This window comes from Cygnus olor, chromosome 3 (assembly GCF_009769625.2).
Source record: "Cygnus olor isolate bCygOlo1 chromosome 3, bCygOlo1.pri.v2, whole genome shotgun sequence".
NCBI classification, from domain to species: Eukaryota; Metazoa; Chordata; class Aves; order Anseriformes; family Anatidae; genus Cygnus; species Cygnus olor.
In genome coordinates this window covers 61,279,275-61,304,690 of record NC_049171.1, presented here as the reverse complement: position 1 = coordinate 61,304,690, position 25,416 = coordinate 61,279,275, and the positions used below count along the sequence as shown (strand labels likewise).

The following is a 25,416-nucleotide window of genomic DNA, read 5'->3' as shown; positions in this document are numbered from 1 at the left end:
AAGCAACTTTTCCTCCCTGAAAAAAATGTTATTTTTTTTTTTTCCTGAAAAAACTAACACTGCTTTTTCTAATGCAAAACTACTCCACTGAAAAATTTTCAGCTAGCTTTAATAATCTTCGTGAACATTTTCTATCTGAAAGTATATGGAAGTAATGGTGAGCACTGGACAATGCTAATGCAGGGTAAAGAGATCAGTGGCTTGCAGGTATGCTATATGGAGCACAGAGAGACAGGAAGATCTGATAGCATCTCTGTAATGCTCTGAAATAACTTTGATCCAACAGTGGTAAAAAAACAGATTTAACAGCTCTGAATTTAATGCCTTTTCCTGTGGCTGCGACCAATGGTTTGGGATGTACCGTGGTAAGAGGAACCAGCAGAGTTTTGCGTGTTGAACCAGTTTTAAACTATGGAGAGGTAAATGGTCAGGAGTGAAAGAAAGGTAAAGGAGAACTATCCACATTCAGTGATTTGTATCTGTCTACTACAGTTAATTATTTTTGTTTAATTGAAAACTCTTAGTAGATTATAAATTTAAATCTCAAAGGCAAATATAAGTTTTATTTAACATATACATCAGTTTTAAGTTATTTTTATAATTTCCCTGCAACATTAAACAAGTATAACTTTCCTAATTGCTTTTTTTTTTTTTTGTTTTGTTTTGTTTTGTTATTACTAAATGCCAATATACCTCAGTGTATATGTATGTGTGCAAATCAGTTTGGATTAGATCAATTTGGTAACAGATGTCTATGTGGTCAGAGCCTCATTTTACTAGATGTTTTAAACAGGTCCTAATTTTCATTCAAAGCTCAGTGTAGGAAACAGGGAGACTTTTACAACAACAACTTTAGATACCCAGCTTGGCCACTTAAATCTTGAATGGGATGGTCACTGAAGATACAATTCAAAGTACCCAAACTCATATCTGTATCTCAAAGCTTGTGTCTTCTGTCTGGGTCAAAGAGGAGCCTTGCACAAATAGCTGGATAATCTAACCAGCCAAGTTTTGTGCTGTTATTTGGGTAGGCTGCTTGCACCCTAAATTACAATAATGCATAGTGGAGTAGCATTTGGCACAGACTAAATGCACTAAATTATAACAATTGCTGTTTAACAATTGTTTAGTAGAATTCATCACATCTTTGGCAGAAATTCAAACAACCAAACTTTCCTTCTTTTTGTTTTGAGGTTCAAAATGTTCCGTTGCTCTCTAAATAAATAAATATTGGAGACAGCTGTGATCCTCAGTTTCTGTGGAGATCAGAAGCGGAAGGCTGAGAACAGTCCGGAAAGTGCTACCCTTCAGTTGTTTCCAGGCAAAAGAATCTGATGAGAAAATCCTCATCTTAGGTTTTCTGTCTGAATTCCAAGATACTAAGATAAATTGTAATAAACATTCAGAAATTTAAATATTTCTTTGAATAAAACGGACTCACCAAAGCTTTGAAGCTTTGCAAGTTATCTACTTAAACATATCAGTGGTACTGCTTGAAAAGAGACCACCTGATGAAACTGAACAGCCAAGCCATTCTCCATAACATTTGAAAAGTCATGGCAGTCAGGAGAAGTCCCTGGTGACTGGAAAAAGGGAAGCATCACTCCCATTTTTAAAAAGGGTAGGAAGGAAAACCCGGGGAACTACAGACCAGTGAGTCTCACCTCTGTACTTGGGAAGATCATGAAATAGACCCTCCTAGAAGCAATGTCAAGGCACATGTAAGAGAAGGAGGTGATCTGCTACAGCCAGCATGGCTTCACCAAGGGCAAATCCTGCCTGACCAATCTGGTGGCCTTCTCTGATGGAGTGACTATATCAGTTGACAAGGGGAGAATAAATAATGTCATCTACTTGGACTTCTGTAAGACCTTTGACATTGTCCCACATGACATCCTTATCTCCAAACTGGAGAGAGATGGATTTGAAGGGTGGACCATTCAGTGGATGAAGAATTGTCTGGATGGCCACAGTCAGAGAGTTGTGGTCAATGATTCTATGTCCAGGTGGAGGCTGGTGACAAGTGGTGTCCCTCGGGGTCTGTTCTGGGACAGGTGCTGTTTATATATCTTTATCAATGACGTAGACAAGGGGATGGAGTGCAAGTCTGCAGATGACACCAAGCTGAGTGGTACAGTCAATACAACAGAAGGAAGGGATGCCATACAAAGGGACCTGGACAAGCTTGAGAAATGGGCCCATGTGAACCTAATGAGGTTCAACAAGGCTAAGTGCAAGGTGCTGCACCTGGGTCGGGGCAATCCCAGACATGAGCACAGACTGGGAGAAGAACTCATTGAGAGCAGCCCTGAAGAGAAGAACTTGGGGGTTCTGGTGGACAAAAAGCTCAGCATGAGCCAGCAGAGAGTGCTTGTAACCCAGAAGGCCAACTGTGTCCTGGGCTGCATCAACAGAGGAGTGTCCAAAAGGCCAAGGGAGGTGATTGTCCCCCTCTGCTCTGCCCTCATGAGGCCCCACTTGGAGTAATGTATCCAGGTCTGAGGACCCCAGCATAAGAAGAATGTGGACATGTCAGAGTGGGTCCAGATAAGGGCCACATAAATGATCGGAGGTTCTGGAGCACCTCTCCTAGGAAAAAAGGCTGAGAGAGCCGGGGCTGTTCAGCCGGGGCTGTTCAACAGGCTCCAGGGAGACTTCATTGTGGCCTTTCAGTTCCTATAAGCCCACTTAAAGGGGGCTTGTAAAAGAAGATGGAGAACATCTTTTTACTTGGGCAGATAATGACAGGACAAGGAGAGATGGTTTTAAACTAAAAAAGGGGAGATTTAGATATAAGGAAGAAATTCTTTATTCAGAGGGTGGTGAGGCACTGACACAGGCTGCCCAGAGAAGCTGTGGATGCCCCATCCCTGGAGGTGTTCAAGGCCAGGCTGGATGGGGCCTTGACCAACCTGAGCTAGCTGGTGGCATTCCTGCCCATGGCAGAGGGGTTGCAACTGGGTGATCTTTAAGGACCCTTCCAACCCAAGTATGTGATTCTGTGATTCTATGAAAGTATAAATTCTACAAACTCAGACTTCGAAGCTTTAGAAAACAGCAGTGATAATGGCTGTATGAATATTCATAAGAGAATAACTAAAACAGTCTTGTTTTCAGCAGCTGTCACAATAACTTCTCTTATTTATGGGGGTTCATTTTATTAATGGCATTTACTCCCTTTCCCTCTCCTTTAGACATTCTCTATGGGGAAATAATAGACAAAGAAATGTGCTTTTCTAATGGTCTTACATCTCTACAGATGTCAGCACAAGAGCATCCAAAAGATATGCCACACATTACATACCCCCTCAGCAAGTAGTGTTTTTTTTTTCTTTAATGAGCAGATACAAGTTAACTCCCTGCTCTGTCACATGTTGCTTGCATGATCCTAAGAAATTCCTCTGGCTATATCTAAGCTGCCTAAACTCAGGAGGTTTCTTCCAAACTTCCAGGTTTGATGTGACATGGCTCAGTGCTGGGATGAGATCTGGAGCCTACTTCTCCCTTCTCTCTTGCCCTGATTTCTCTGTGAAGAAGACCATGGATATAAGCTGCAAAAGCACCATGCTACACTGGACAATGTTGGCCGATTAGGAAACCAGGACTAGGTAGCTTATAGAGAATTATACCTACCATGTTGTATAGCTGTAACTGTTTTCTTATGGTTAACATGGGAGTAGTATTACTTCAGAGGAAGAAAGCAAACATAAATATGCTATGAACAATAAACCTTTAACATAGCTTGGTAACAGAGGCCTTATAACTCTTAGATGCTGACATATTTTTAAGGACCTGGTTTCAAACAGCTATTCTGAACTATTGTAATTTATAGCTATATGGTCACCCTTAGAGTTTAAGTGTAATTGGCAGGAGTGCACAAACAACAAATGCATGTTGAAATGTAACACTGTTAGCCCACTTCAGAAACGATGGTGTTTTCTTCAGGGAGCCGAGTAGGAGTTTATCACTTTGCAATGCCTGTGAGTCATGACAGGTAGCAGTGGCAGCTCTGCATGACCTTGAAAGTGCTATATCCCCAGCTGACCTCCATGCCTGCGTCTCAGCTTGCAAGACGTGTGTAGCCTTCTCCTGGGCCAGGTGTGGACAGGGACAGAGTGCTTGCAACCACTGCTGAAAACCACAGCAGCAGGTACAAGAGGTGTTAGGTATGTCCAGGTGTCAGTCCACTTGTTATTGACACTTGTCAATAACATCTATGGCTGCTTTTATTCTGAAGAAGTATTTCAAAGATTTTTTTGTTTTTTTTTTTTTCCCTTCTGCACTTGAACATCTTTTTCTCTTTTATTATTTTGTGTTGTCTTGCCAATAATATCTGGCCTATTAGATGAGGAAACTGTTACAAATTAAGGTCGTAGCTACCAGCTCTGCTGTCCACCCATGGCTGAGGAGTGGCCACTACTGAAAAGAGATGGATACAAAGGCTATTTTTATCCATGTAACTTGGCTCTATTCTGAGGGAAATTTTAAAATAGTATGGTGACCAAAGCAATATTTTGGTCAGAGAAGTGGGCTAAGGACCAATTCTAAAAATAATCTTTAATAGTGACAAGTAATGAGGGCCCTGTGTATTATTTGTGACAAGACATTTCCCTTAATTTACCATAGAGAAGAGTGCTTACCTACTTCATCTTTTATTTCAGCCCCAATTATGACTGATAGGTCAACTGAATAGAAGCTGTTAGAAAAGGCAGCCACAGCCCTCACTTGCAGCTCATACTGTGTTGAGCAAAACCATAGGCCTGGCTGGAGGCAGAGATGCTCTGGAAGCCAGACCCGCTCATGCTGTCAGAAACTACCCTGCCTGGCCTATCAGCAGCACTGCATGCTGCAGCACTGAAATTACCTGCAACTGATCCTTGTGCTTAGCTAACTACCAAAAGAAATGCTGCTGATGCTGAGGCAAGCCAGTTTGCTGAGTGAAAGGATGTGCATCTCTGGGAAAAGCTAATGCTGAAACACTTTTCAGCATAAGCTAATCTGTATGAAGAGCTGCAAAACATTAAGGTAGGGAGGCAGAAATTCCTGTATGTGATCATTCTGCTCCAGCCAGCAACAGTGGCTCATTCTTGGGCAATACTAATGTGCAGTAATAGAACTTGAAAAATTGTCATTATCAATATCTATAAACAATTTACATGCATTCATGTATAATATTTTCCACATTACAGAAGATATTTGTTTCGATTTGTTAAATTTTGCTGAGAGCTTACATAGAAATCCTCCAGTTGTGCTACATTAAAAAGCATGTAAATGTATTTAATCCCTTTTCATTATAAGATAATAGATTTTAAAACATAGAAGCTGCAAATTTCTAAGAAGACTGATGATTTGGGTATCCCTATTCCAGACAACCCACTCTGAAGTACCCAAATTAATTGATTTTCAGGAACTAATTAATAGTTATCACCTGACTAAGAAGGATATCTTTTTAAGGAGTTACACATTGGTATCATAAAATCATTGCCTGAATGAGTTATGCTGAAAAAGGTATAATAGCTGAGTAAAAGGCATCATCATTCCTTAAAGAGCCAAATTTCCTTAAATATGTAGTATTACATTTCTTGGCTGGACTAATTCCTCCCACATTGTGGAATAGTCTCTGCATTCACAGGGCATGTCTAATTTAGTGATTTTTCTTCATTCATTTATTCGTTTTTTATTCATTCAATACTGCCCAATGAGCATTGTATATTTTCTAGAAAACATATCCCCTTACTGATGCTCATGTATATGCAGTATGTATGTTGTGCACTCATAGAAAGACAAGGCAAAAAAACACTCACTCCTACATGTGCACTTGTAGGACATTGAGAATTAAAACCATAAATATGAGGCAACACGAAATTCCCTCTGTCTGAATTACCTGTGCTCATTTTTAAAAACTGAAGGTTGGACACCCATTGCAATCAAGTGTTTTAAACTTCCTTTTTTTTTTTTTTCTTTTTTTTCCCTATGATTAGGATGTGCTGTTTTTAAATACAACTCCTCAGTAGAATGGCATAAGAAAATTTTGGGCAGACAAGTGAAAAATGTCTCAGTTGTCTGATTCTTCACATGTGAGCCCCCTCAAATTCTTAATATACTCTTTTATTACCCTTTCTTATTCTCATTCCTATTTCTCTTCATAGAAGAAGAAACTCTTAGGCTAATCACCTGTGGCTCCAATAGAGCAAACACAAATAATCAGTGATTCATGTGAGGTATTTTCATTGCTATACTATGAGCTGAAAAGAGCTCTCAAAATCCTTGTGTCTTTCTGTAGGCTGTCAGAAAGCCTCAGCTATAAAACATTCTTACTCTGGACATATAAAGGTACAAAAGAGGTAAGGAGAAAGCATGCTGCTCACCTCAAGATGCTGTGTGCACAGAATGTGAACAGAATTTACTACTGTCAGCACTGTGCAATATATATTCTTTCCTTAGAGCTGAGACCCCTCATTTGCATTCTTTAATTCCACCACTATACTTCTGATGCCATTTATTGCCCATTGCCTCCTGTTTTAAAAATCTTTTTGCCTTCTTTTCTTCTCCTAGATAGAATTCCTTCCTATGTAGTGATTTAATGAAGTGAGAGAATACTGCTCAGGCTTCAGAACTGGGAGATTTTTATTACAGAGTTCCATAATTTCTTTTGTAAGTGTATTTAATATGTTGGATCTATGTGTGAAAAAATATGCATGAAAGTATGTTGGATCTATGCATAAACATGACTAAACAAGCCTAGAATCTTATGAATCTTGATATTTTGGCTCAGTATCAGTCTCTCAAAACTCTTTTCTAACTTCACTCACCAAAACCAGTCTAGAACTTCAGCCAGGGTTATCTATTTCCACACGTAGACAATGATGGAAAAAGGGCTTACAAACATTAACAGCTATTCCATAATGATAAGACAACAAAATTAAATATCTCGTAAGAGCTCCGGTAGATTTTTTTTTCCCCATATAAGCCTAAGGAATTACACTGAATCCTAATGTGAAGCCTAAGGAATTACATAGCCCAAGTTTCAGGGGACAACTGATGACAGAAACAGTAATTACAGGAAAGGCTACCTCAAAGAGCTGGAGTTCCAAATCAGTAACGAAGTGTTACTGATGAACCAAGAAGATAAGGCTACCTTTACGGAAAAACGGGAAAGGGTCTAAAAACAGATATTCCTTTTAACAATGGGAAAATATCTGGAGAAAAGCCAAAGCCTCATTTATTTGTGTAGCCATTAGGGAAGAATGTATTATATGTATGGTTGCCATGCTAAGAATTTGAAAAAGAAAATGAACAACCAAAAACTGTTTAAACAAAAAACCCTGTCTTTAAAGGTAGCATATAGCATTTACATTAAGGTTTCAAAATGCTTATATGGATGGTTTGCGGATGTTTACAGTGAGAAACACAAAATGTGTGTTAGCGTATGAAAGAGAGAGCAAGTGAGCACAGTAGGGAATTTGGCTTTCTATCACATGATTCAGCAAAGAATTAAATGAGGAGATGGGTATCAATTTTCTGGTGCCAAAAGAAGTTAAGGACAAGGCTACTGGGATTTGCAGCTGGCTGGAGTCAGAAGAATTACCTTGTCTGGTGTAACTCTGTGAGCTTTTGTGTGTTTGTTTCCCTGGGGGCAGGAGCTAGAACCTATTGTGATGTGATAGTCCTTTGCTTCCTGGAAGCAGCAGATCTCCCACCCAATGACCAATTGCCTCAACAAACCGGAGCAGACGAGTCAGCTACTTCCTCAAATCTCCTGGGTGAGTGATCACACCAATGAGTGGTGTGATAAAAAAACTTCCATTACAGTCCCTAGGGACTCAGCTTTAACACAATTTCAGCAGAGGGATAGTGGGGCAGCCAGAGAGCAGAAGTGGAAACCAGAGGGAGGTAAGGACAGGAGTAACAGATTCCCCGGGTCTTGTGAGGTTTCCCAGCATCTGGGCAGCCCAGGGTCACATGAAATTGGCAAATTCAGGCACAGTTAACGATTGACTCCACCTGTATGGCATCTGGAGTTTTTATTGTATTGTAGGATGAAATAGGCCAACGTGTAGGCAGAAGTTGATGGCAATAGCAAGTACTCATTATAGCCACTTCTACTCACTAGCAAGTAGTCACTACTCTACTTCTGCATCTTTTGGGGGATGTACATGTCCCACACTCTTGTAAAATGATAACTTTCTGGACTTCTGAGTTAGCAGAGTCTAATTTTTACCCTGACAGAGCAATGAAATTCCAAGAGTCCCAGGTCTGTAATTTAGCAATAATCATGAAGCCCGTAAATCACAGCTTTGTTTAAGTAGGACCTGGTTAGGTCACATCTCTTAAAGATAAATGAATAGGAAAGATGAAAGTGGATTCAGCAGAGAATGATTATCTTTGACCACATATTATCAACAAGACTGCCTTATGCCTTTAAATTTGGGTTAATTATGGTTTTCTCCAACAATATCCAATTACATGACGAATAACCTTGGCGTCTAAGGCAGGAACCTCTGATATGCGTCACTTCTTACCTCAAGAAGACTGTTTATCAGAGTTATCAGTGCTGGCTGCTGAAAAATCAGCCTGCTATTGTTGCATTCTCATTCAGAGCACGCTGTCTTCCAAAACATCCGAGCAGACCTGACAGACTGACGGCTGGGAGTACTTTGACATACTCTACCAGAGGGAACTCCTGGGGGGAATAAGCTGACTGCATTCATTGCACTTCTTCCTTTATAGTGTGTGATAATGTAGCTGGGGAATGCAGGGGCAGGTTCTCCTGTGAGAGCCAAAGCAGCAAATACATATAGGAAATCTTCAGTGCATATTTCTGATTTGCACTGATTTCATTCCAGGTTCTTGTTAATACCAGGAGTTGCAAAGTATAAAAGCTGAAATGTCTTGCACTGGGAAAAAAATGCTTTTTATATACTGGGATCAATCACTTTCAAATACAGTGAAACATTACATTTCTGATTAGCCCTAGATCCCATAAGTAATAAAGACTGAAAACTGTTGTTATGACAGCAGGTGTTATCATTAAAATGCTTCCTAAGAATGGATTAGAAGATAACGTGAATGAAGTTTGTCCAGAAACATTTTGTACTGCGTTAGAATAAGAACGGTTTTAAAGAATGGAAAAAAAAGGCATGAATTTCCTGACAGAAGTGTTTGGGATATTCTTTAATAGAAACAGTTATTTGATATGTTATTTATTTAGCAATTTAGCTATATAATGTGCAAATTATCTGGGGATTTGCATTTAATATATTTAAATCTGGTTTAAATTTTGGGTTATTACTTTAAAAACATCTACTGCTAGAAAGAAAAATTATCTTCCCAGCCCTTTGCCAGAAAAAGAGAAGCTTTTAACTAATAGCTAATAAAACTTTTATTAATAATTGAAGACTGTTGATGATCAGTAGCATTCTACAGCTGCCATGTGTGGTTATTGCAGATGAGACCTATCTGGCTGTTTCTTACTGAATGTGAAAGCATGCAATAGGCCATCAGGATATTAAGGACTAGATCCAAAAAATGTTCCTGAAATGGGACTTAGGAATTCCTGATAGGACTTTGTGATTAAATCCAAGGGTAAGACCCTGCAAATTCCCCCTTAGCTTTTGTTTGACACTGAAAATGCTTCATCACTGTGCCTGTTACAAATTTCTTGTTTGCTTGCATGCTTTTAACCATAAATCCCAGTAGGTGTCTGAAAGATCTGAGTATAAGTATGCCCAGAAACACCTCAAATTGGGGCAGATCTCAGAAAACATTGCTGTTTTCCTGTTTGCATCCTACTTGCATCAGACATGAAGCATTCATCTATCAGAGTCTACTCGTGTTCAGTCCAGTCTGTCTGGTGCACACCAGGTGCAAGTTGCAGCTCATCACAGACTCCAGTGGTGGCCATTACAAAATATGATCAGGGAAAAAAAAACAAACCTTCTATATATAAAAAGATGTTCCCTTTATATAATAATTAAACTGTGCATGGAATTTACATAGTAGTTAAGCATTTTCAAGCACAAATACAGGCTGGGTAGAGAATGGATTGAGAGAAGCCCTGAGGAGAAGGACTTTGGGTTTTGGGTGATGAGGAGCTCAACATGAGCCGGCATGTGTGCTTACAGCCCAGAAAGCCAACCGTATCCTGGGCTGCATAAAAGGAGCATGGCCATCAGGTCAAGGGAGGTGATTCCCCCCCTCTGCTCTGCTGCTGTGAGACTCTACCTGGAAGACTGCATCCAGGTTTGGGGCCTGCAGCACAAGGACATGGATGCTATTAGAACGAGTCCAGAGGGGGGCCACAAAGATGATCAAGAGGCTGGAGCACCTCTCCTATGAAGGCAGGCCAAGGGAGTTGGGGTTGTTCAGCCTGGAGAAGAAAAGGCTCTGGGGAGACCTTACTGCGGCCTTCCGGTGCCTAAAGGGGGCCTACAGGAAAGCTGAGGAGGGACTCTTTGTCAGGCAGTGTTGTGATAAGACAAGGGGAAATGGTTTTAAACTAAAAGAGGGGAGATTTAGTATAGATATTAGGAAGAAATTCTTTACTCTGAGGGTGATGAGGCACTGGCACAGGTTGCCCAGAGAAGCTGTGCATGCCCCATCCCTGGAAGTGCTCAAGGCCAGGTTGGATGGGGCTTTGAGCAACCTGGCATAGTGGTAGGTGTCTCTGCCTGTGGCAAGGGGGTTGGAATTATATGGCCTTTAAGGTCTTTTCCAACCCAAACCACTCTATTCTATGATTTTCATGAGTTATCCATAAAATGAGGAGGGACAGATTCAATTTCATTGTCTGCCTGAGGCAATGCTTCTTCCACAGCTTCTAGCTCCCACCAAAATGCCTTACCTGCAGCATGAGGTGAGCTGAGCAGGACCACCCTGTCTGCTCCTTGCTGATGTTGTGCCATTGTGTAAAATAAATTCGAAGTTTGTGATGTATGTACGTGCAAGTGTGTGAAGACTGTAGTGTCACAGCTGTGATGTGGGAGAATGGGTATCTAATCTGTACTTCACAGGCTGCTCTTGCATTTCTTTAAATGACTTTATGGGGACTCCAGGTTCAGAGACCATAGTGTAGAAATGCTTCTTCAGTAGCATGGAATTTTAATTGGAACAGATTATGCTGTAATTTTAAAAAATAATTTATTTTTGTCTTTTAAAGTGATTATTTATTTATTTTCAATTTAGACTGGATTTACAGTAACTCTCTGTGGTTTAACAGTTTGGTCAAGTGCTTGTGAGCCAGATAAAATGCAGGAGTGAGAGTCCTCAAGTGAACAGGGACAGTTTGTCATTAGTTTCCTCATATTCTTTCCCTAATTGGTCGATAAGCTATATGCAGATGCTTGCAAAGCCCTACTGTGACTAGAGTGATTGTTTCAATACTTGGTAACTATAGAAGACAGAACCTGCCAATTCCTCATTCCAGTTTTGCCACTTTACTTAGTGGATACGTATTTGAGCTTACCCTTTGAACCGACATTTGCATGTCTCAGACAAGCTGGGACTTAGAGAAAAATTGATGTGATATTTCCCCTAGGAGAAATTACAAATATCTTGCCACAAAGTCTTGCATTATATACCAGCCAAGATCTTAGGGCAGCTTTATGAGGGTAGGGGAAAATGCAGATAAAAACTGTTCTACCAAGACAGATACACTCATTTTGATAGCCTGGCTTTGGGAAAGCTGATTAAAAACAACCTATTTTTTTATTATAATTAAAGGGTAACTGTCAAGTGTTCATGCAGCAGCACTCACAGGAACATTGGAGCAGCTGTTGCACTGGCCAATTGAAGAGGGGGATGACTAAAACCCTCCTTCATTCTTGTCCCTTGCCCAATTTAATCTGATTTAGAATGATGTGTTGCGACACATTGCACCAAGAACTAAAGCGAATGAAAGACCAAGTTACTTATTTTACAGCTGAAGAAGTCCTTTTTTAGAGTGTCATAATAGCTGCTTTCACAAAATATATACCACAGCATCATCAGTGAGCACAGGGAGTTAAGAGCAAAGTTTTTATCTTGTCTAGCAGCCAGCTCCTCCATCAGCAGGACACTCACAAACAACAGAATAGCACTGACCTAGCATTGATGTGGGCACTTTCTAAATCAACTCCATCATTCCCATTATGTCATCCATGTCCATGTGTTAACTCCATCTTACTTAATGTCAGGTAAATTATTACCATAAAGCTGGGTCACTGCATTTGCATAAAGATCCAACCTACTAGATCTCTGTGAACAAGCTCAAACAAGAAATGTGGTAGAAAACTGAATTTTTGGCTATGAAATATTTTTTTGTCAGAAAGTTTCTGAATTCTGCAGGGATTGTTTCTATTTTTTAGAGATAGTTTGTGCTCATTTTCTCCCACAAAATTCCAGTTGCCACCTGGTAAATTTTGACTCAGAGATGCAGTAGGAATTCCTCAGGTGAACTTTAACATGTCTATGTCATTATCCTGTTTTCCTCTGTGACTGATGTGATTCAGCCAAGCTGTTCTTGCTGTGAGGTGTCACCAGGGACTCCTGTCATATTCTGGAGTAACTCATTGACAGACATGGTGATGCACATCCCACATAAAAGACCAAAGTATACAGTCCTTCAGTGACCACATCTGTAAAATGCCATAGCACTCTTCTGAGTCTGAAGCTAGTTACTGGCCAAAGGTTTTTCACTAGAAGTTGTTGCATTTCGCTCTCAAATTTTCATCTTTTACTGTAGTGTAACTACACAATCCAATTTCAAGAAAACAGCTTTTGTCAAATATTTCTGAAGAAACTTTCTCCAGCCAGCTTAGACGTGTACTCATTATCAAAGGCAAGTGAGTTTTTGAGTAGAAGAGAAGCAGGGATAGGGGGAGGAGAAATAAAGACAGGAGCTGAATCGTGGGCTGTGCTTATGTGGACCTGTCCTTCTGGTGTTGCTCCTACCAAGGGATTTAAATGTGTCCATAATAGGAGATCCTGCAACACATCTCACTACTTTTCAGGCAGTTTCAGAAAGAATACAAAAAACAGATGGATGAAGGTGCTAGTAGTTCAGTAATTCCTGCAGATGATCTTTCCATGTCGAGGAAGAAGCTTTCTGGCAGGACAGTATTAGAGGGATTTATGCTGTTCCCTCTTCAGAGCCTGTTTTGCAGAGGGAGGGCTTGAATCTGCACAGCTGCCAGCCTAAAACCTTTCTAGATTTACTACTGGAAATTCACTTAAAATTAAACATCAGCAACGCCCTCCCCAACACAGATTAAGAACAAAAAATGTCAAGGAGGAAATGTTCAGGCTAAAGAGAGAATTGTGGTGCTTCTGATTAAAAACAAAATCAAACTCTCCCCCGTCCCATCGTAGGATTTCAAAAAGCTTTCCAGCACACATCTGCCTTCAGTTTCCTCTTTGTTTATTCAGTCATCAATTATCAAGAGACTTTTTGTTTTGTCTCAATGAGCTGCACAATTTGAAGCAACTGTGGTATCTAAGATGGTTCTGCTTAAACCAAACACAGATTCTTTCATGGCACAGAGAAACTGGATTGGATTAAAATAAAAAAAATCCAAAAACAACAGAATTTTCTCTCCAAACTGTTCTAAGGGTTATTATAATGTCATTTTCCCCCGTGAAACAAATAATACACAGACTTCAAATGCCCTGAGTGCTGTTCTCAAACAACAGAAAATAAATGAGATTAGACATCATGATTTATGATGCTTCCATTCCTTCTTTTTAAGAAAAGGGAAATATGTTAATAATTAAAGTCACATGAACTTGGATTCTTTTGGCTTCTAAAATATTGTGACATGCACTTGCCTAAGGAACCCTTTAGGACAAATGTACAATGACAGCAATTGCACTTGCGTCTTGGAAGTGGTAGCTCCCTGGACATGTTATTACCTCTGATTGAACCAGTGGATTAATGCCTGTGTTATGCTCTCTGCTGATAGGAAGAAATTACAATGGAGCATCTGCCCATTCATCTTCCTTTTCCAGCAGAGCTCTGTCAGTGACTGCTATTGATGCTGCATCGTGTAGCTACTGAGAACTCGAATAATTTGTTCTACCCCTTAGCTTACTTTCTCATCCTCCCAACTCCTTCCATAATTTTATTTGAACATTAACAGAATGTCCGGATGTATTGGCAACTTGACCTGAGGTTTCCATAGCAAAGCAAGATAATACCAATTTAACTATGATTTTGTTGCATGGCAGATGCTGACCCAAGTCTGTAAATATGAAATTGTGGAAACCAGTAGGTAAAAACATTAGGTTCCATTAGAAAATCCTTTCAGGGCTGTTAGAACTGAGGGAGGTACATTTTCTGTCTTTTTCTTAGACAAACAAAGACCTGTCTCTTGATAAATGCCTGTCTCAATGATCAAAGTGCCAGCACATGCTGGGACTTGATGAAGTGCCCAGTCATGTACCTTAACTATAAATTTGTCTTTCTACTTCTGTAAAAACCTGAAACACAGTTCATGGAGTGAAAATACAGAAGCTTCCTTTAAAGATGATGTCAATGATTTCAAATAGTACTTAATAACAACAACAGGACAAAAATACTTCTATCTGTAGGACCTATCTTTACCTACTGTTATCTAACTGGCTGAAAGACACTGAAAATAAATCTCTCTTCTTCTATCATCATGATAACATATTTCTTGTTATATAATGCTATATGATTTTGATGTCAGGATATTACCAACTCTATTTTCAGATCATTAGTCCTTGCTTTCTTTCAAGAAATTTCTACTTATAAAGTGTATGATGCTAGCATTTCTGAGTTCTTTTCATTAACACTGTTTGTTTTATATATATATCTATATATATAAAAGATGCTACAATATTAATTTACATCTTGTATATGCATGAATAAAATGTGAGGATTTCATTAGTTCATGTCAATAAACAAAGGCCTGGAATATTATTAATTCATCTGAATTAAGTGTTAAATCAGATTTGCTCTGTATTCATCTATAAACTTGGTGCGAAATCCTGACTTAGAGTTAAAAGGCATTTTACCTTATGTTTTAATAAGGATAGCATTTCACATTGTATTAAATCACATTTGCCATTCCTCATGAACTTGTCCTCATTTCAGAGTATAAGAAACACCTAATTAGGTTCTAGGTTGCATGCACAAATTGATGGCATGCAGACTGGAAGCAGGTAAGCAATTACCAGGAAAACACATGCTTAAAACCCGTTTAAATTACAATTTATCTACATTTGTTGCATCTTCAGTTAAACCATAACTGAATGGACTGAATGGTCCTGAAAGCACTGTGATTGGTTACAGAAATCTGTGTATTAGAGCAGCCAAGGGGTTAGAGTTACAACTGGTGTTGACTCTGGCAAGGTTCATAGAAGCAAGCAGAACAACACAAGAGCAGAGTCAAACAGCTGGTGCTGAAGACCCAATGTCTGCACTGTATATGGTTTCGAGGATTTAGTTTGGCCTATTTCTAACATATTCCCATGGACTGACCAGCAGCTAGAATGCACTAGAAGTGCTCCTAGAGCATGTGGCTTGCTTTATTTCATGTGAAAGGAGTCCATTTTGTGCATTCAGAGACTGCTCCACAATACAAACAAAAGGCTGAAGTAAATTGGGGTAACATTGAAAACACAAATGTAGAGACACTGTCTACAACAGGCTATGGAGTACCATCCTTAGAAATGTTTCCATGGGATAACATTTGCGTTAAAATGGTGTGAAAATCAAAAACATATTTTACATGTTATTGGCTGAATTCAGTCTTCACATCCAAACATTCTGTGACACTGTTGAGTTTTCTACTCACAGGACAGCGTGACCATCAGGCCAATTTACACCACTCAGTGTTCTGAAAAATCTTTTATCATGCTTTCAACTTACTTTATTCAACTAAAATTCAGGAGCTATTCAGATGTCATGGGAGATCCTACAGCTATGTCACAGAAGAGAAGGAGAAATTAAGACTTCAGAAAAGCAATGAGAAAAAAATAATTCAATAAATAAATACAATTTGCTATCTACATTACTACAAATATGCTGAAAACTTAGAAACTTCCTTAGCAGTTAGCAGGGAGAAACAGGCACTCTTTCAGCAGGATTCCTCGAACCAGTTTTAGACATCTGCTTTGCAATGAGCCGAGTGTTAAGGAAGTTTGTTTCTATTCTTTCTGACTACAGAAGGGAAGATCAGATGCTGGCTGTAGATTTTTTTTTATTATTATTATTTTTTATAGATTAGTCAGATGACAACTATCCCAACCATCTTTAGCGTTATTTCATATGTATAGTGAGAGGAATGCCTTATAAGGGGAATAAAGTGGTACTCTCCAAAGTCTTCTGCAAGAAATACAGTAATCTCTTGACATGGACATTTGAGATTCAGAAATTCCATTTCTTGTTGCTAAATCGAGTTCTCATAATATTCAGAGTCATACTCCATGATTTCATGAGCCCAGAGCCTTAAGTATTTGGATCAGATCAGGGCTTGAGCAAGCACAGTGCTAGACACTGTGACTGATCCGTGCACTGGAACATTTTTCAGCCTACGCATATTTTGGCTTCAGTAAGAATATGTAAATACTTGCTTAAGTAGTTTGATGATCAAGGGATGATCTAAGAGATCAACTTAAAGCTTTGAGGAATATGACATGCATAGGAAAGAAACAGATATAGATTAGAAATTATAATTTTATAAAACAGAGAAAGGAATCTAAAGACAACAAGGAAAGCTAGCTACCTAGCTAGCAAGGCCAAAGAACATCAGACATTTGATTTTGTAGTTTTTTCTTTATGATATTAAAGGTGAAAAAAAATCCTACAAATAATATACTCCCTGTTCTTAGCAAGAATGATAAAATTATTAACAGCATTTCAGAACAGCAAATTTGTTTAGGTCCAAGATAAGATGAGACATCTTTTACAAAATAGAGCAGAGAATAATATGGGAAAATGTATTCTCAAGCTGAGAAACTTGCAAACATTTAAAGCCAGGGACTGATAGCTTGCGAGCACAGGAACTCCATGGCTTTCTCAGACATAAGTCACTCTTACTAAGGGTAGCTACCTAGTAATCTGTAGGAAATTGCACAGACTGTGAAATTACAAGGTATCACAAAGTAATAATTAAAGAAACAAAGATTAATTGCTAGAGATGAGTTCAAACCACAAAATACAAATTTGAACAATTTAAATGAAAGTTTGGAAATCCTACATTTGGACATATCATTATACCTATGTTATCATAAAGGCATAGCTGGTTGCAAAACTGTGGGTAAGTGTTTGGTCCCATTAACATCTCTAAATTGTTTCTTACCCACTTTCCCATTTTGTGAGAGAGAATTATTACAGCAATATTAGTCACAACACTTTTCTGTACAACACGTACTTTGGGTGAACACATCCCACTCATAACAGTTTGGACAAAGATGGGAAATTACGTGAATGCAGTCCATGTTTAGGCACAAGGTTAGGCATGAGAAAAAATCAAACTGTGAGGCAGCAGACTGAATAGGCACTTGAAATCTTTTTTCCAACCGGGGAAAAGCAGTAGCTCGTGACAAATACCATGAAATAAGATATGAGATAATCAAGCAACTGTTTCTCTACTCTATCTAAGAAGTGTCTATTTAAAAAAAAAAGAAAAGTAAGGGAGGGGGTGTGGGAAGCAAAACTTGGGATTTTCCTTGTGTTACATGTATGTGCTCCCCCAGGCGGAGTGCTAGTCATAGGTTTATTTGCTATCCTCCTGGAGCTATACCCATCATTTTTCCCTGTGTGGGTCAATAGGTAGAACAGTAGAACAGACAGTGCCTAACCCCAGGCTGTGTTGCCTTTAGCTTGGTGTACCCACCAAATAAAAAAGTGGGTGCTGTGTTTTTTTGGGGTGTTTTTAGTTTTGTGATCATTTCTTCAGCTTCAGTATCTCAACTGAATCCTCTGGTTCCCATGAATGGCTTCTGTAGATGTAAGCAGCAGAGCAACTCTCCCTTTTAGAGAAGGCCATAGTGGTATGTTTGCACCATAAAGTCAGTGTCAAATCCTAATGCATGACTTCCTTATTACTGTGTTCCCTCCAGGTCCCCTGATGCCCCCATTTCTTTCCTGTACCAAGCTTAGACATAGGATAAATCTGTAACTGTTCAAGTTAGTATTTAAGTGATAGGGGAAAAAATACATTTAGAAAAGTGTTTTATATGCCTACACAAAATGCCAATGTCAGTTTTTGTCTCCTTCAGTACCCTTGTGAAAAGTGTAATACTGTCAAGACAAGTGGTTTCAGTCTGACCTGATTTACAGGACAGGACAGGATAAACAGGTGATCACTGTCACTCAGCTACCAGGCTATATAGTCACCTAAAATAGTAATTAAATCAAAATTACTGCAATACTGACATGGTATTAGAAAACTTAAAAAAAAATATTCTAAGGACATCAGAAATTTTGATTTATTTTATCTGTATATTTTTTTTTTATAATCTCTTAACCAAGTTAATCAAATTGTCATGAAACTAGAAGATGGGTTTGATATTTACATTCTTTGTGGTGTGGGGCATAAAACTCATGATAAATAAAGGCAAGAGTTCCTACTTGTTTAGCATGAAACCACAACACGGTGATGAAGCGGCACCATGACAGCATGTGTACACTGTCAACTCCTTGACAAAAGAGTCTCTGTTGCAGCCTCGTGCCCACCAGTTTGCCACTTTCTGTCTCCAAACTACTCTCAAACGTAGGCAGCCTGGCATCTCGACTGGGGCCTTCCAGACAAGGCACAGGCTGATACACACAGCCTTTAGCCTCCTCTGCACCACTGCGGTGAACAAATAATGAGTGCTCTTGAAGAAAGCAGGTGAGACTCAGAAAATACTGCATTTCGGGAAGAGACAGTCAACCGGGGAGGAGGCCTTAAGTGAAGTGGCACAGAGGAGCAGTTAGCCTCTATTTTGATGGTAGTAAGGTTACAGAGATACCACTTTTTGAATGTGTTTACAAACCTAATTGCTGGATCATGAGTTAAGTGTTATTTTTAAGTGTGTTTATACACTGCAATGATATTTGACAATCTCTACCTTTTGTCTATTTGACTGAGGAAGAACTACAGTTCCAGAGATCTTACATACATCATACTGTTCTCATCCTAATAAATTGCTGGTAGAGAGGCTTTCCTTGGCGGTTACAGTACAAAATACAAGTGAAGAGCTCTTCGCATGGGCTTTTATGTTTACTTCTGAATTTATCTACAATAACAAGATACCAAAAAGAGACATTGTATTTATCTTTCTGTATATATTCACACCATTGCTTTACAGTGGAAAAAATTTCTTCCATTCATTCTGTGTTGAAAACTGCTCATGGAATAGGAACCTATCTTTTTGTAGCAGACATCCTAAGCCTCCCCCCTCCCACTACCATAAAGTTCTGAGTAGTCTCAATGGGCAGCTTAGCAACAAATAAAGATTTCTTGCTAGTCAGAGAAGATTTGAGGCCTTTTTCCCATAACATACTGCAATTTTACAATGATTAATTCGTGTGCTTATTCTCATGTCATTTGCATAGACAGCATACTTAGTCTGCATAAGGTCAAGTGCACGTGTAAGTCTTCAAATGACTGGGATATAAATAGTTGGTGTATTTGGCTATTTAGAACACCATTGGTCATGAATGCCTATCAGTTTCAGCAGTTTTGCATGTACAAGAGATATAGGGTCACATTTCACATTATGTCGGTGAGGGCAACAGAAAGCTTTCAAAGCTGTAAACTTTGACCATTGCAGAACCATTTGACTAGCTGTCTCATTTCTTTTTCTCCCTCTATTTCAAGGTGAATTGACACATGAACTATTAAAAGATTTAATTTTTCCACTCAGTAATATGGTTACTCACCTGATTAGGTTTCTCGAAGCAAATATAATTTTTTTTTTTTTTTTTCCCAGCAAAGGTGAGTTCAGTAGTTATGTAAGCTAGAGGCCAGCCAGCCAGAGCCTTGCCAGTACCCCTCAGTCCTGGCTTTCAACACAGTTGTTATTCCAGTAACGTCTCTCTCTTAAGCTGCAGCTGCCAACTCTGTTCAAATGTGTGGTGGTTTTCTGCTGTGGGCAAAGTGCCACTGCCACTGAAGCTGGTTCCATGAAACTCATTTCATGGCCAAACGTTGATTTCTTTATCCATAAGTCTCTTTAGATACTTAATAGATACTTATACTTAACAGAAGTATACCAAAAAACGATTAATTTTTTTTTTTTTTTTTTTTGGGGGGGTGGGATAAGTTGGGCAGAGGAGTTAACAACAAAGCAACAAAGTAACAAAGCTATGTTTTAGTAGTCTGGGGAGGAAAAGGTGTTAACCTTCACTTTTTTTTTTGGGGGGGGGGAGGGTAGAGGGGGTGGAGAGGCAATAGTTTTTTTCTTGGATGAATTTTAAATGGCTTTTTTTGGGGCAAATACTTTTTTTTTTTTTTTTTTTTTTTTTTTTTTTTTTTTACAAGTAAGGAATCTGTCTACTTCTGCAAGGATTAATGCTACACCAAAAGGGAAACAAAACTCGTCTACATTATTCCTGTCTGTATGGAATTAACAATAATGAAAAGAAAGCACCTCAACCTTTGCCATGGGGCGTCTGGTAGGTTTATGTGTTCATCTTAATAACTAGCTCCTTAAGGACGGCAATTCACATTTCCCCTGGAAAACCTGCTGTAGACAGTAGAGTTGACTAGCAAGAGACATGACCTCTTCAAAATCTACCCAGTGTTTCAGTGAGAAGCAAAGACCACATTTGGTAGTGGGTGACTGTTCACTAGAGTAATGTGCTCATTATGCTTTTATCCTCTATCCCACTTTCTCCATTGCCATCGGTAAGGGTGAATGAGTTAAAACTGATGGGATGATGTAATTTTGTGTTATTATGAGTGCACCTGCCTACTTTCTACATAGCAAATATAAAGATAACTATCTATCTTATATAAACTGGTATTTGTGTATACACTGAAGTTTGTCTTCTAGTTTGCAGACATTTACACAAAATGGAAATATGAGTAGTTAAAAAAATAGATTACTAAGTTGGAGTGGTTAATATACTGTCATGTATCAGTGACAAACTGACTTGGACTGAGGTGACCACTATGCTCTGGGAGAGCCATGTGACCTACATTTTTTCTTCTGTATCATAACAGATGGATGTTTTGCAGGCAAGTATGATAGCTGACCACCTCTGTAGGCTATGAATCCATAGGTTAGAAGGCCAGGCAATTTGAAAATCATGTTTATCTCTCAGAAGTCTCTTGGACAATCTTTCCCAATGATTATTTATGGGTAAATGCTTCTTGTCCTAAGTTTTGACACCACTCTAAAAGAGGTATGGCATTAGAGCAATAAAGGATAGAGTACAGCAAGACTAAGAGCAAAATGCAAAATTACCACAGACACTGTAAGACAAGTTTCACATAGACACCACAATGTAAGTTTCACCATTCTAAAATATTTCAGAATGAGCATTGTCCTTCTGTACCAATCCTAGAGACTGACAAAGTTGCCTTAACTTTGGATTCTTCCAAACTAGTATGCAATTCTTCTAATCAGAGTTAATTAGCTTAGGCATCCAACCAGCAATTTTCACAGCAAACTAACCCAATTATCTCTGCATGATATATGTCATTGGGTCATGCCTGAGCCCAGAAAATGTTTGTCTACATATGGAAAAATTTACTGCAGGTTGTGCCATTGAAAACAACAGTGGGCCCTCCAGGGAGAGGGATAGTTCCCTTCTGCCCTTCACAGTATGAATATCTGAACTAATAACCACATAGAGAATATCCTGCTATTTTCTTATTTATTTATTTATTTATTTATTTGCCAATTACCATTAAAAAAAAATAAAATCAAAATCATTACAAGTAAGGGGCATGAGGAGCACAGGGTTCTAACTTCCAGAATGCAGAATAAAGCAAAAGATATTTCACATCCATTTCAGAAATATCTAGCAATTTTGTCATGGTAAAGCAACCTCACTAACTTGATAACCAGTCCAATTTTAGCAGAATGGTGCAGATTTTCCACCTTTAGTTGCAAATGCTGATGAGTTACTGGAGGCTCTGGAGAGACTCAGAGCTTCAAGGGAAACTTCTGACACCACAATTATACTGACAGTATGGTATTCTTCTGAACAGTATTGTTCTAGTCCTTTGGTTTTTCACTACACTTATAAATTTATCCTTTCTGTTCCTAAGAAGTGAGGAAGCACTTCTCTTTCCTTTTTTTTTTTTTTTTTTTTTTTTCAAATGACAATGGAAATACAGGGAAATGTAAAGACTTTACCAATGCCAAAACCCAGAAATATGTGATAGTTTAGGATCTGCTAGTTTAGGTCTTCAAAATGCTAAGATGCGCCACTGACCAACTTTCTTCTGCAACAGTTACAAAAGTTGTATTGCTTTAACTAGTACAACATGCAGAAGTGTAAAGAAACATACACCATATAAAGTGTAAGGGGGAATACATCATATTCTTTAAATACTTGAGTTTGTGTAATTACATTGATAACAAACATATCCAGGGCATAATATGTAGTCATTATGCATTATATCGTCAGGAAGTAGGAATCAAAGTGATCATTTAATTTGTTTGTTCAAGTCATTTTTCACACTTGGATTATAAATATCCATCACTCCAATACTAAAAGACAAGACATTAAAGTGATTATTTTGCTCTTAACCTCAGGTGAAGCAATATCAATTCAGTCCACTGAAAATTTATCTGCTTTCACTGTAGCCATTGTAAGCATTTAGGCATTTCTTTATCTATTATTTCCCATTTTCCAGTGAGAAGATACAAATAGAATAAGACTCACTGAAAACCTCTCTTCCTCAACCTTTATGGAAAAAGAACCTCAATCACATAACCCATGTCAATCCATAATCTCAAGGAATTTGGAATCATGCCTAGTGTTATTCCAAATATCTTTAAATTTGAAGCAAACTCAGAAATAGTAGTGTAAACCAGATATAGACCTTTTCTGACAAAAACAGCTATTACCATTCTAGAATACTGCTTAATAATATACGGTTGCAAGTATGGACTGGTCTTGTGTCAAAGATCCCTGAAGAAATACAGTCAGTGCTCCAGATTCCTGTCTTTCTTTTCGTACAAAATAATTATCCTCTTGCAGCTGCTGGGACTTGCCCTTCTAGATTTTTTTCAGTACTGTGTCGCAGTTGCAGTAAATGACAGCATGACGATTTCAGCACATTTCAAAGACCATGCAGTCAACAAAGATATCCCTCTCTGAAGGCATGTTGTGCTTTGTTCATTAGTTATACCCACAGATGTTATAATGTCAGATTTGCGTTGATCAGTGACAAAATTTTTCTTTCATTCTCTTGGAAATTCAATTCCCCTGTAAAATCTGAAATTGGATACTACATGACGCACTCAACACAATGTCTGAGGCCTTTTAGGTTTTCTGGCTCATGCTCTTCCTCACAGAGTTGAGGAGAGGTATCAGCATGGGAGCCCTCTGGCTTTGTGACGCTATCAGAACCACACGCAATTCTCTGGCAAATCAAGACAGCGAAGTTAGTTTCCAGCAGCTGCCCTCAGAGCAAATTTAGTTTTTACTTCCCATACCTCTTACAGAGGCAGTTGTCGGGTATTCCCTTGCTCTTAGAATAACCTCAGCTCTGTACATGATTTGGAAAACCTTGGGATGAAATAGAATATCCTATATTATATTGGATACTAAGGTCCTTAATTTATTAGACACTGATGCATAAAATTAGCAGGAGAAATACTTTAAAATACAAGAGATATCACCTCTGAGAAAGTCCCACTAGCTAGTCCCAGCTTTAGTCTAACCCCTTAGAGTCATTTTACATTCCTAGCAGTTTCCCTATAAAGTATAACTTCTTATTCTCGCACATGTGCATACTAAATGACATAGATAAGAATATTTCTATTGGAAACAAGATCATGTTCTGTTCACTCTTCCTAAAGAATAATTTGCATTAAGGACAAACTCCCCAGTTTCAGACCAAGTTGTTATAAAAATGCCAAACCAAATAACAAACCAACTCGTGAAGACTTTCATCTGTAGGCAATTTTTTTTTCTTCTTCTCTCTCTCTCTCTCTTTTTTTTTTTTTCCTTCATTTTTTTTTCTTCTAATGGTTAATAACATCTGCATGTATATAACTTCCTTAGAGCTACAGTATTACGCACTCAACAGTATTTTAGCTGTAGATTGTAATTGGCATGATAAAGGATCATAAGTGTATCTTTTCTGTCAGCTTGTGCCATTAAGAACCTCTAACCATGGATCACTGATGTAACAGATCATTGCGGTCCATTGTGTCAGTTCATTTGTTGGGATCTGTGCACTATAAGCATGACAGAATTCCTCTGCAGCAATTATAGTCTATTGTGACAATAGGATTTAATGAATATAAACAACAAACCACATAATCTGTTATTACAGAACACAGCTATGCACCCAGATGGGAATTACATTCCTAGACATTACCAGTTGCAGTTTTTATAATTGTGACTATTTCAGTCATTGTGTTTTTAACTGTAATACTCTAATTTACCACATATATTTATCTCAGCCCTGGCAGGTGAAAGGTCTTCAGAATTTAAAGTCTAATCCTGCAAATGTTCCATGATTTTATTTTTTTCTGAGTAAAAAATTATCTTTTAGTTTTTTAGACACTTGCTGCTGACTTTTGCTGTGATACTAATGGTGCTATTAATGCTTCGGTGCCACCATTGTAGATGAAACAAGCAAATACACTAAAATTGGTCACAGAAATTAATGACGCATAGCAGAACACAGAATCATAGAATCGTAGAATATCCTGAGTTGGAAGGGACCCATAAGGATCATCAAGTCCAACATTCCGGTATTGTTTCCAAAGAATAAACACTTCTGCTCAATATTAATTTTTACAAATGATGGGCAAAGTGCTATACCAGCGCAAATCCATAAAATCATGATGATGGGAATTTTGCTGATTGATGCAGCTGAAGGCCTGACCTAGAGAATTTGATATACATTTGTGAAATTAATACTCTTTTTAAAAGCACATAAATGCTCCATTATATTAAAGCTGTGCAGTCTACAAAAGTTCACATTATCCCCAGGGTGATTTCAAAAATCTGGCTCTATTACAGAGATTTTCAGCTTTTTAGTATGAGTTCTGGGCTTGAGTATATCAGAGGTCACAATTATAGTGTGGTATTGCTGTATTTTCATCTACGTAGATGGGCACTACTGGAGTATATATATACTTTAAGTAATAGAAAATTGTCTGTAAAGAATAAATTAATGAGGACTACATGTGAATTAGCTATATAAATGCCACAACACTTATCATGTACTTTTGAGGGGAAATCTCCAAGTAAACATATTTCCACACACTTATTATCAAGAGGAAAAAAGACTC

At 38.5% G+C, this 25,416-nt stretch overlaps 1 protein-coding gene and 1 long non-coding RNA gene across 4 annotated transcripts in view; one reads left to right on the top strand and one right to left on the bottom strand.

Annotated features, from left to right (window-relative positions):
• PDE7B (phosphodiesterase 7B) overlaps window positions 1-25,416 on the bottom strand; it is a 181,084-nt gene that overhangs the window by 94,926 nt on the left and 60,742 nt on the right. The gene's annotated exons all lie outside the window — the stretch shown is intronic.
• LOC121066808 lies at window positions 7,353-25,406 on the top strand. The gene is made up of 3 exons (XR_005817967.1): window positions 7,353-7,893; window positions 20,472-20,605; window positions 22,017-25,406. It is a non-coding gene; the product is annotated as an uncharacterized LOC121066808 (long non-coding RNA).